We start from the raw sequence: 10,020 nt of genomic DNA, 5'->3' as shown, positions 1-10,020 counted from the left end.
TATTGAACTTCATTTAGAGAATTTAGCTGTAGTTTTTTTTTTTTTAGATTTTGTGTTTTCTAAATTAATACAAAACATTTATGTCAGCAAAAGCGTAGCTAACTCAGCCTTGGGTGTTCCCCTTGGTGGGATGAGAGCCTCTTTTCAGATAAAGCAGACCCTGCAACATGGAACGGGCAGATGAAATAAGAACCATCAGGCAGATCTTCTGTGTTTCTAGACAATTGGCACACTCAGGCATTGGGTTCTTATTGTCTATCTCTTGAAAAAAAAAATCACTGGTATAAAGTTTTCGCTAACTTCTTTTTTATTTATTTATTTATTTATTTATTTTTAATAATTACTTTTTTATTTAATTTTATTTATTCACTCATTTATTCTTAATTTGAGCAGAGAAAGACACAGAGAAAGACAGAAAGAGAGAGAAACTGAGAAAGCAAGCCACCAGGCCCAGGACTCAAACTCAGTCATGTGGGAGTGTCCAGCACCTTAGTCACTATGCCACCTGCTGGTCCCGCTAACTTCTTTTTTAAAAAAATTATGTATCTAATTTATTTATTATTTTAAAATTTGCCACAGGGCATTATGCTCATGAGAGAGAGAGAGAGAGAGAGAAAGCTGCCAGGTCTGGAACACGAACCCATGGTCATCCATGTGGGAATTCAGTGCCTTAACCACTCTGTCACCTGCTGGCCCCTTCTTCAGCTTCTTATAGCTGTATGTTTTGGACTTACCAGCATGTTTAAATTGTAAATTTTTATGTTTTGCTTACAGTTGATTAAGTCCAAGTGATTTTCTTATATAGATATGTGTAAGTAATAGAATTTCATGACAGATACTCAATTAAAAATCAAGTACATATATACATTTAAATATCAATAGCAAATTTATCTGGGAGTGGGGAGACTAGTTTGTTATTATTATTATGTTTACTATTATCTGTATTTTCCACTTTTCTAGAATGAATATGCATTACTTGTATAATAAAAACATAAACAAGGCAAGAGATTTAACTGAAGAAACTTAATCCTTTATAATAGAATGGTAAAGAGAAGTTCTATTAATTTGTTAATGCATCTTTACACTGTTTTTCAATCTTTAGCCAAAGGGTAGACCACTGGATCATTTCAGCTCTGCTGAAATCTCTGTCGTGTGCATCTACGCCAACCCCTCAGTTCAAAGGAGGATGCCCAATACCTCTCCCAGCGATATGCAGAAGCAGGATAAAGTATTTAGCTACATAGATGGTGTTATTAGTTTATGTTTCATATAAGCATACAGACTGATGAAAACCAGCATCCCTTGCCAACAAAAGATAACTCTCCAACTGATATGTTTCGAGGCACACAGCACCTATGCACTGACAACACTTACACTCTAGGAATTCCTGCCATTTTTTCCTCCATATGACACCTTAAGACAAACACCAGAAGCCCCCCAGGAAGGGAGTTTCTTCAGGGAAGATTGAGTGAGCTCACCAGAATTCCCTCTCTGGCATTTGGAACACACTCATTTCATCTAGTGTGGCATTCATTAACAGCGGGGATCAAGAAAACAGAATGAAACAGACCTCTGTCAGATACTCAGGTGAGCTGACAAGAGAGCTGAGCCATCATTATGAGCAGTTGATTAAACTACTTCAAAATTCAACAGGGAAGCCTTGAATTACTCACTGAGATAATATGAGCAAGAAAGCTGATGCAGGAACAGGTGCCCCTCCTCTCTGTTCCACCCCTCCCCTCTGTGGAATGTTATACCCATCAGAGTCAAGGTCAAGTGGATGAGTGCAGATGTCTGGGTCCTCTTACTATTGAAGAAGCCTTGAATGACAGATTACAACAATTTGATGAATTCTGGGTCTGGGGAAAGGGAAAAGAGAGGCCCAGAGGTGGAAAAGTACCCAGTGAGTGGTGAGTCAGTAGGGGAAAGTATCTTCAAGTCTCTCCTCCCCTGACCACACTTCAACCCCAATAAAGAGACTCAATAGAGGTACCTAAGAAAGACCTCAGCAGAAGCTCTCAGATAAAGAGACACAGGAATGATGACACCTGGGCAAGGCACAACTACCCAGAAGGGCCTGTGTCCTTGGCTATGCCTCCTTTTAGACACTGCAGGGTCCTGGCTATGCGTCATATCTAGGATGAGAAGGGACCTCCCTTCTTTCTCTTTAAGGTCTGTTTTGTGAAGCCTTTTAATTGCCCACAGACAGGCCAGAAACATCATATCAAATTTTAACCTGGAACAGGGCCTTACCTTTACTTACTAGCTATATGATTTGGCACAAATTTCTTCTTTTTTTTCCACTAGATTTTTGCCATAGGGTGCAAATGCTCACCAGAGAGAGACAGAGAGATAGAGTGAGAAATCACCCCCTGTGGCTGGAGGGTGTGTGACAGCTCAATCCTTTCTCTTACATTCTCCTCTCAGGATTTTGGGCATACACATATGCCCAGTGAGATTTTTAAGCCACTGTGTGTGTGGGACTTGTGGATCCAGCTGCCTTAACCTCCATGACACCTGTTGGCCTAGGATTCCTTATTTCTTCTGCACCTCAACTTCCCGGTTCCTGTAAATATAATTTTTTTTTGCTTTATATGTAGTTGCAAATATGAAATAAGTTAATATAGGTAAAATGCTCTTAAATGTGTTTGTAGAAAATACCTGTAAGTTTGGTCATTAGCAGTAGTCATCTCAGTAGTACTGTATTAACTTGTGTATCTTCTTCCCACCGTATCTTCTTCATCTCTTTCTAGTTTTGATGAATAAATAGAGGTTTGGGGTCTGTTTGTATTTATTCTGCTCTTTGCTGTGTCTGTTCTTACTCCTGCCCTTCTCCTTGGATTCTAACATTCTTCTTAGATTCTAGAATTTGCTAATCTAATTACAAGAGTTTATTCATTGATGTAGCAAATACTCACTGAGAGTCTACTATGTGCTGTACTCTCAGATGGGCTGATACTTTTGGACAACCACAAATATTCATTGATTTACTAAAGGAGTTTATGATGATGATTCATTTCTATGTGTTCATCTGAGACCACATACAAATATATTACTCAGATGAGTGCTTGAATTTTTTTCCCTTTTGTTTTTCAAAGGAATACAAGTGAATTTTTAAAAATAAATATGGTAGACTTAATCTGGTGTTGTAGCAAATTTAACTGTAAGTCCAGAAGCCACTTGGCAGATGGCAGGTTCAAGTCCCTGATCTGGTCAATCTGAAAACACAGAATCTGAGGAACTGAAGGGCTGAGGAAAGGGCTGAGGAAAGAGGAATGTGGAATGATGAGACCCATTCAAGGGTATTTCTGTCTTTCTCTCTGTCTTTTCTTTCTTTCTTTCTTGTGCATGTATGCATGCACTCTCTGTCATGAACATGTATGTACATATATGGGAGATTAGACATTTGGCATAAGCCCTCTCTAAAATTGTCCTCTTGGAAACATAAGAAAATAAAAGATTTCAAAGTTATTTTATTTTATATTTTTATACCAGAAGAGACATGCATGCACGAGAGAGAGAATAAGAGAGAGAGAAAGAGAGAGGAGGAGAGATAAGAGAAAGAAAAGACCCCTCTGACCTCTTGCCCCCCTACAATTGGGCCTGATCACATTGCAATCCTTTTTCCTCCATTCCTTCTCCTGTTAGGATTCTGGGCATGTGCACATATGCCCAGTATATTTTTTAAGTTAACAGTGTCTCCACTGGAACTGCAACTGGTCATGTGGGATTTGGCTCCTTCTGTATATTGACCACCATCATATGAAGCCCAGTTGAAAATATATGTTATTGTTGAATGCTATAGCTTTCTCTCTTGAGTCAATTTCTTTTTAATTTTTAACTGAAGCCAGTTTTTCCTCAGGTGACCATTGCCAAGGGGTTACAATGAGTTTACACTAATAATAACAGAAAGATCTTTTCTTTCATTCATAATCCATCTGCAAAATTACAGGAAGCCTCATCTCAATTCTGTTCCTTTGGTTCCTCAGGGTTTAAGATAATATCTAGTGTATGCTCATAAACGTGGATTCCCTTGTGGCCATGTGGCATTCTTCTCTTCCACCATTCCTTGCAGTGGCTCTTTAGGTCTAATGTTGCTGTCAAGGTGTCCTTAGAGCTCTTAGGTGGGTCATTTAGTTGTGTATAAATATCTACAGTCAGGAGCAGCTACCTAATTTACAGGACCTGGTACAAAATGAAAATCTAAGCATCTTATTTAAAAAGTACTTTTAAGATTTTCAAGGTAGCAATAAACGTTGTGTATTATAGAGTATCATATCATGTGAGTCCCTGCTATGTATAATGCACAAGTGATACACCCACAGCTGTACCTGTCCAAGTTCTTTCTCATTCTTGAGCGTTGGCTACATTGCCCTCCAGACCATCAGTGGGTTGCCCTCTGTCCCTTCCACTGACAGATGGTCACTGCACTGAACTCCAAAATCTGTATTCTTCCCTACTTGCATTGAATGTGAGATCACAAGGCAATGCTACCTTGTGTTTTGGGTTTCTTAAAATTTCGCTGTCTTGGAACTAACATACAACCATGGGGCTGGAGCTGAAATCAATATGAGCAATTTAAACTGTGTGTCCTAATTTTTCTATACTTTAAATTTGCTAGAGGGCATGTGTGCTTGATGGACAGAAAGAGAAAGGGAAAGAAAGTGAGAAAGCACCCCTTTCCATGAGGGCTGGTCCCTCCTTAATCTCACCTCCATTTCTCTTTCAAAGATTTTGGGCATGCACATTTGCACCCATGCCCAGAATGTTTTTCTAGTTAGTGGGTCTAGGATTCAAACTGTTCAGTCAGCCATGCAGGATCCAGTTGCCTTAATCACCATGCTACAGACTGGCTCTCTGTACCATTCTTTTTTGTTGTTGTTGTTTGAGAGAGAGATTTTTGCTATAGGGTATGTGCACTCACCAGAGACCAAAAGCGAGAAGTCCCCCTCCACAGGGGATGGCCATGCTGCAATCCCTTCTCCTCTGTTCTCTCAGGATTTTAGACATGCACTCACATGTGCCTAGCATAAATTTAAGCCACTGGGTCTGGGACTTGAGCCATGGTTGACTACATAGGAGTCCAGTGATGTAACCATTACACCATTTGCTGGTCCTCTCTGAACCATTCTTAATGGCCCCCTCCTGAAGCAGGCTCTGAAGCATTCTGGTCCTTAAGGAGAGTCAATCACCATCTGAGCTTGGTTCCCACATTATCGGCTATGTTTTCACAATGAAAGAAAAAAAAAAAGGAGATCATGAAAGAAATAGGACATGGGGCTATTATCAGCCTACAAATAAAAAGTAAATTTGGAAAATCCAGTATTCCAGCACAATGTCAGGGACTATAAAAATTACAAAAAAAAAAAAAGAAAAAGATAGAAGAATATAGAATTTGTGCCTACATTGAGAATCTTTAGAGGAAACAAACAGAAGTGCAAGATGGGCTACAATCAGTTGTTGTGTAGTATAGGATATAAGCTTAATGACATCCCAGGATGGTAAAGTTTATTATGAGCTGAGGGAGAGTAGTGGAAAAAGTCATGAAACTAGTCACAAAAAGGGCTTGATGTAGTTCTTGAAGGGCATATACAACGTAGGTTCCAAAAAGGAAAGGAAAATACAATTATTGGGTCATTGGAAAAATCATGATGCATGTTTGCATAGAAAAACAGAAATATATGTCATGACTTTTTTGACAATCTAATATAATGAATACAGAAAGTGCTTAAAGTTTCAACTCCAGAGTAGCACAGCACTGAATATCTGGTTTTAAGAACTGGTGCTATTGGGAACCAGCAGTTAGTGTAATGGTTATGTCGCTGGACTCCCACATAGTCGACCGCAGTTCACTTCCTGGACCCGGTGGCTTAAAACTCACGCTGGGCACATGTGCGTGTGTGCCCAAGATCCCGAGAGGAGAATGGAGGAGAAGGGATTGCGGCATGACCATCCCCCCTGGGGGGTGATTTCTCGCTTTCTGTCTCTATGTCTCTCTCTGTCTGTCTGGTGAGCGCACGTGCCCTATAGCGAAAACCTCTCCAAAAAAAAAAAAAAAAAGAACTGGTGCTATCAAATGAGCTGAGTTAAAGGCAGAGTGAGTCGAGTTTGGAAAGGAGAAGGGGCTTAACCGCTTTGCAGAGATTGTGCTGAAGAAATAAAAATGGACTGGGAAGCCATTGAACAATGGATCTTGAACTCCAGGATGCAGAGCTTTGTACTCAATCCCGTGGATTATTGGGTAAGATGCTCATAGTGACATGGTGCTGGAGGAAGGGCAAATGGTTTAGAGGAAAGAGAAATGCAAGTCAGGGAGTCAATATAAGTGTATTGTAGATGACCCAGAAAAATATTGCTGGGATAGGTTAGACTGAACAAACAAGTAGGTCCAAATGTGTCAAAGCTCGACAACTGGATTGTTGCTTTCTCTCTCTACTGCTTTGGACGGTTGTAGGTCATTTGAAACAGGTAGAATGTACATAGGCTCTGTTACCTACATGAGGATTCAGGCTAATAGCTATTGAATATTTTAATAATTTTAGGCATTAATGAATGTAAGTAATATTTTTGGGAGGTGAACCTTAAACTCTTAAAATCAGGCTTTATGATGGATCTATGTGTAGGATCGAACTCCTTTCCAAGCCAGACTAAGAGACTTAGATGCTGACTTTTATTTTTAAGGCAAAGGCAAAGTAAAACTAGTAATCTTGCTTTTCTCAGATAGACAAAATTTTGGTATTACCATCTCGAAGAAAACTGAAAAGGGCCCTATAAACTGTACAGTACATCCCTTCATTTAATAGATGAAGAAACTGAGGCTCAGAGAATGAAAACCTTGTCCATAGTCATTTGCTAGTCACCAACATTCTCCCAATGTCTTCATCTTTCTGCTTATTAAAACAGGCACCAGGACCAGCAGTTGGTGTAATGGCCATATCTCTGGACTCCCATGTAGTTGACCGTGGTTGGAGTCCTGGACCTGGTGACTTAAACTCAATGCTGGGGACGTGTGTGTGCGTGAGTGCCCAAGATCCCAAGAAGAGAATGGAGGAGAAGGGATTGCGGTGTGACCATCCCCCCTGGAGGGTGATTTTCTGTCTCTCTGTCTCTGTCTGGTGAGCACACATGCCCTATAGCAAAAAGCTGTCAAAAAAAAAAATATATATATCCAGGCACCTATTGGGACCAGCAGTTGGTGTAAGGGCTATGTCACTGGACTCCCATGTAGTCGACAGCAGTTCCAGTCCCGGCCCCGGTGGCTTAAACTTATACAGGGCACATGTGCATTGTACGTCCAAGATCCCGAGAAGAGAATGGAGGAGAAGGGATTGCAGCATGTGCATCCCCCGGGAGGTGATTTCTTGTATTCTGCCTGTCTCTGTCTTTCTGGTGAGCGCACATGCTCTATAGCAAAAAATCTCTCTTAAAAAACCCAAAAAACAAAAAACAGGCACCTATTAGTTAATTAATTAGTCATTCCAAAATTACTTACTCAATTAAAGTTACATGGTAACAATTTAAAAGAGTAATATTTTTAATAATGAGATTCTAACGATAATTTTTTAGCCAACAGTCACCGACCAAGATAGGAGGTATTTGTCGTATTTGGTGCAGAGTCGATGGGGAATCTTGCTACTTCCTTGAAAGCATATCCCTTGTCAATGCTTTGCAGCCATTTTCTATTACGGCACCCATAGAAAATGGTAATATTGGGACCAGCACTTAGTGTAATGGCTATGTCGCTGGACTCCCACGTAGTCGAGTGCAGTTTGAGTCCCGGCCATGATGGCTTAAACTCACGCCAGGTGCGTGTGCATGCATGCCCAAGAACCCGAGAGGAGAATGGAGGAGAAGGGATTGTGGCATGACCATCCCCCATGGGGGGTGATTCCTCGCTTTCTGTCTCTCTGTCTTGTGTGGGGAGTGCGCGGGCCCTAAAAAAAAAAACCCCTCAAAAAAAAAAAAAAAAAAAAGAAAATGGTAATATTTGTCAATCATACTGTATAAATAGGAGAGACTTCTCACTGCCAATATAGCTGTCAGGGGGACCAGCAGTTAGTGTAATGGCTATGTCACTACATGTAGTTATCAGAAGCTACTCTTTAATCCTGTTGAAAAAGCTTCACAAGATGTCTAAGTCACAGAACAATCAGAGGGGAACATGAATGTAGATAATACAGACACGAGGATGTGTGGTGGTCTCAACTGGGCTGGACTGAGGTGTATGTCATGCTGGGTAAAGTCTCTTCACAATCTAATTATGTATAGCGATTTAATGTATGAATAATAATAATAAATACATATATATATATAGCTGTCAGGGACTCAGACTGTAACAGGTGTCATGTGGCTGCTCTGTAGCTAAGGGCTCAGTCTCACCCTGTCACATCCAGAGCAAACCAGCCAGGATGGTGCATGTGCACATCAGGCCAATTGCGTATGCTCAACCCACTGTGCTGAAATAAGGAGACTCCACTCTCCACTTGTGGTCATAATTCCTGGAGGTACATCATGCTTTGCTATTTATCTGTAACTAAATGACTGCACTGAATTAGTTGGGGCTGAGAAATAATCCAATCAGAGCCATAGCCTGTCTGCTTGACCTAAGGCCCAGGCTGGTATCAACTCTCTTTCTAGGAAGGTATACTATTTGAAACAGGATTTATAAAGCATAGAAATTCCACACTAACTAGGTCAACTCCTTGTGGAGACTGTGATGATTTGCTGCCATGTTTTTCCCTCACTTTATATCTGGCTCAATTTTAAATTACTCAAGAGATCGTGAAATGAATTTGTCATCGCCGAGCTATGGATTCATTCAAGCGACCAGGTATCAAGGGTAGTTTAATACACCTACCTGGAAAGCAGATGAACAAAAGACAAAAATGTAAATAAAAATGGAATAGCTTTCTTTTTTTTTTTTTTTTTTTTTTGCTATAGGGCACATAGACAGAAAGAGAGAAATCATCCCTGGGAGGATGGCCACACCGCAATCCCTTCTCCATTCTCATCTTGGGATCTTGAGCACACACACGCTGGGCGCGTGAGTTTAAACCACCAGGTCTGGGTCTCGAACGGTGGTGGACTACATGGGAGTTCGGTGACATAGCCATTATGCTAACTGCTGGTCCTCAAATGGAATAGCTTTCTGAAAAGACTACTGAACGTTCAAGTTGTAACAAAAGACAACTAGAGAAACTTAGACTGCAAATAAACAGAAGCGTGATTAATAATTTAGCTTAGTACTTAAGAGTCACTAGGAAGTAATGGTCAGTTGCAAAGACCTGACCAGGTACTTAGGACATTTGTCTTTATTTCACTAGTGTATTTTGACTTTACTCCTTTATTAATTGTTTTATAGGACAGATTACCTTCCTAAGCCTGTTGTTCTTTTCATATGGCTTTAGTTTTTATTCTACCTAAAGTCTTTTAGAGGGCAGAAGATATGAATCCCCCCCCCCCAGGGAAAACTAGCCATGGGGAAGTAATATCTTTACATCCTTAGCATTTGTCTCCTTCACCTGTTATTCACTCACCATATTGTTTGGTCATGTCCCTCTTCATTAAACCATGAATTCCTTAGAGTCAGCAAGAATCCTCCTCAGTCCCTGCACCAAACACCATCAAATACCTCCTCCGGTCTGTTAGTGTTGACTTAAAAAGCACTATTAGAACATTATTGTTAAATTTTTAAACTTTGTAAAAATTAAAAAAAAATAGAGAAAGAGCTCATATGCACAGATGTGAAGGATTCAAAAAGAGAAAGAGAGACACTCCCCACAGGTTCTGGTCATGCCACAATCCTTTCACCAGTACTCTGCCTGATGGATGTGGGACACTAGTGTGTGTGCCTACCATGTTTCAAGCTGACCAAGATGATGATTCAAACCCTGGTAGCCATTTGGGACTTGCTTTCTCTTTAGTGCATTATCTCTGCACCACAGAGCTGGCCCATAAAGAATATATGCTAATCACCTCTGTGTTCTCAGAAGTCTGCAAAGCACCTGCCCGTAAGTACAC

The sequence above is a fragment of the Tupaia chinensis genome, unplaced genomic scaffold (assembly GCF_000334495.1).
Source record: "Tupaia chinensis unplaced genomic scaffold, TupChi_1.0 Scaffold000275_1, whole genome shotgun sequence".
Taxonomy (NCBI): domain Eukaryota; kingdom Metazoa; phylum Chordata; class Mammalia; order Scandentia; family Tupaiidae; genus Tupaia; species Tupaia belangeri.
The sequence above is the reverse complement of the archived record's forward strand: the minus strand, read 5'-3'. Positions refer to the sequence as shown.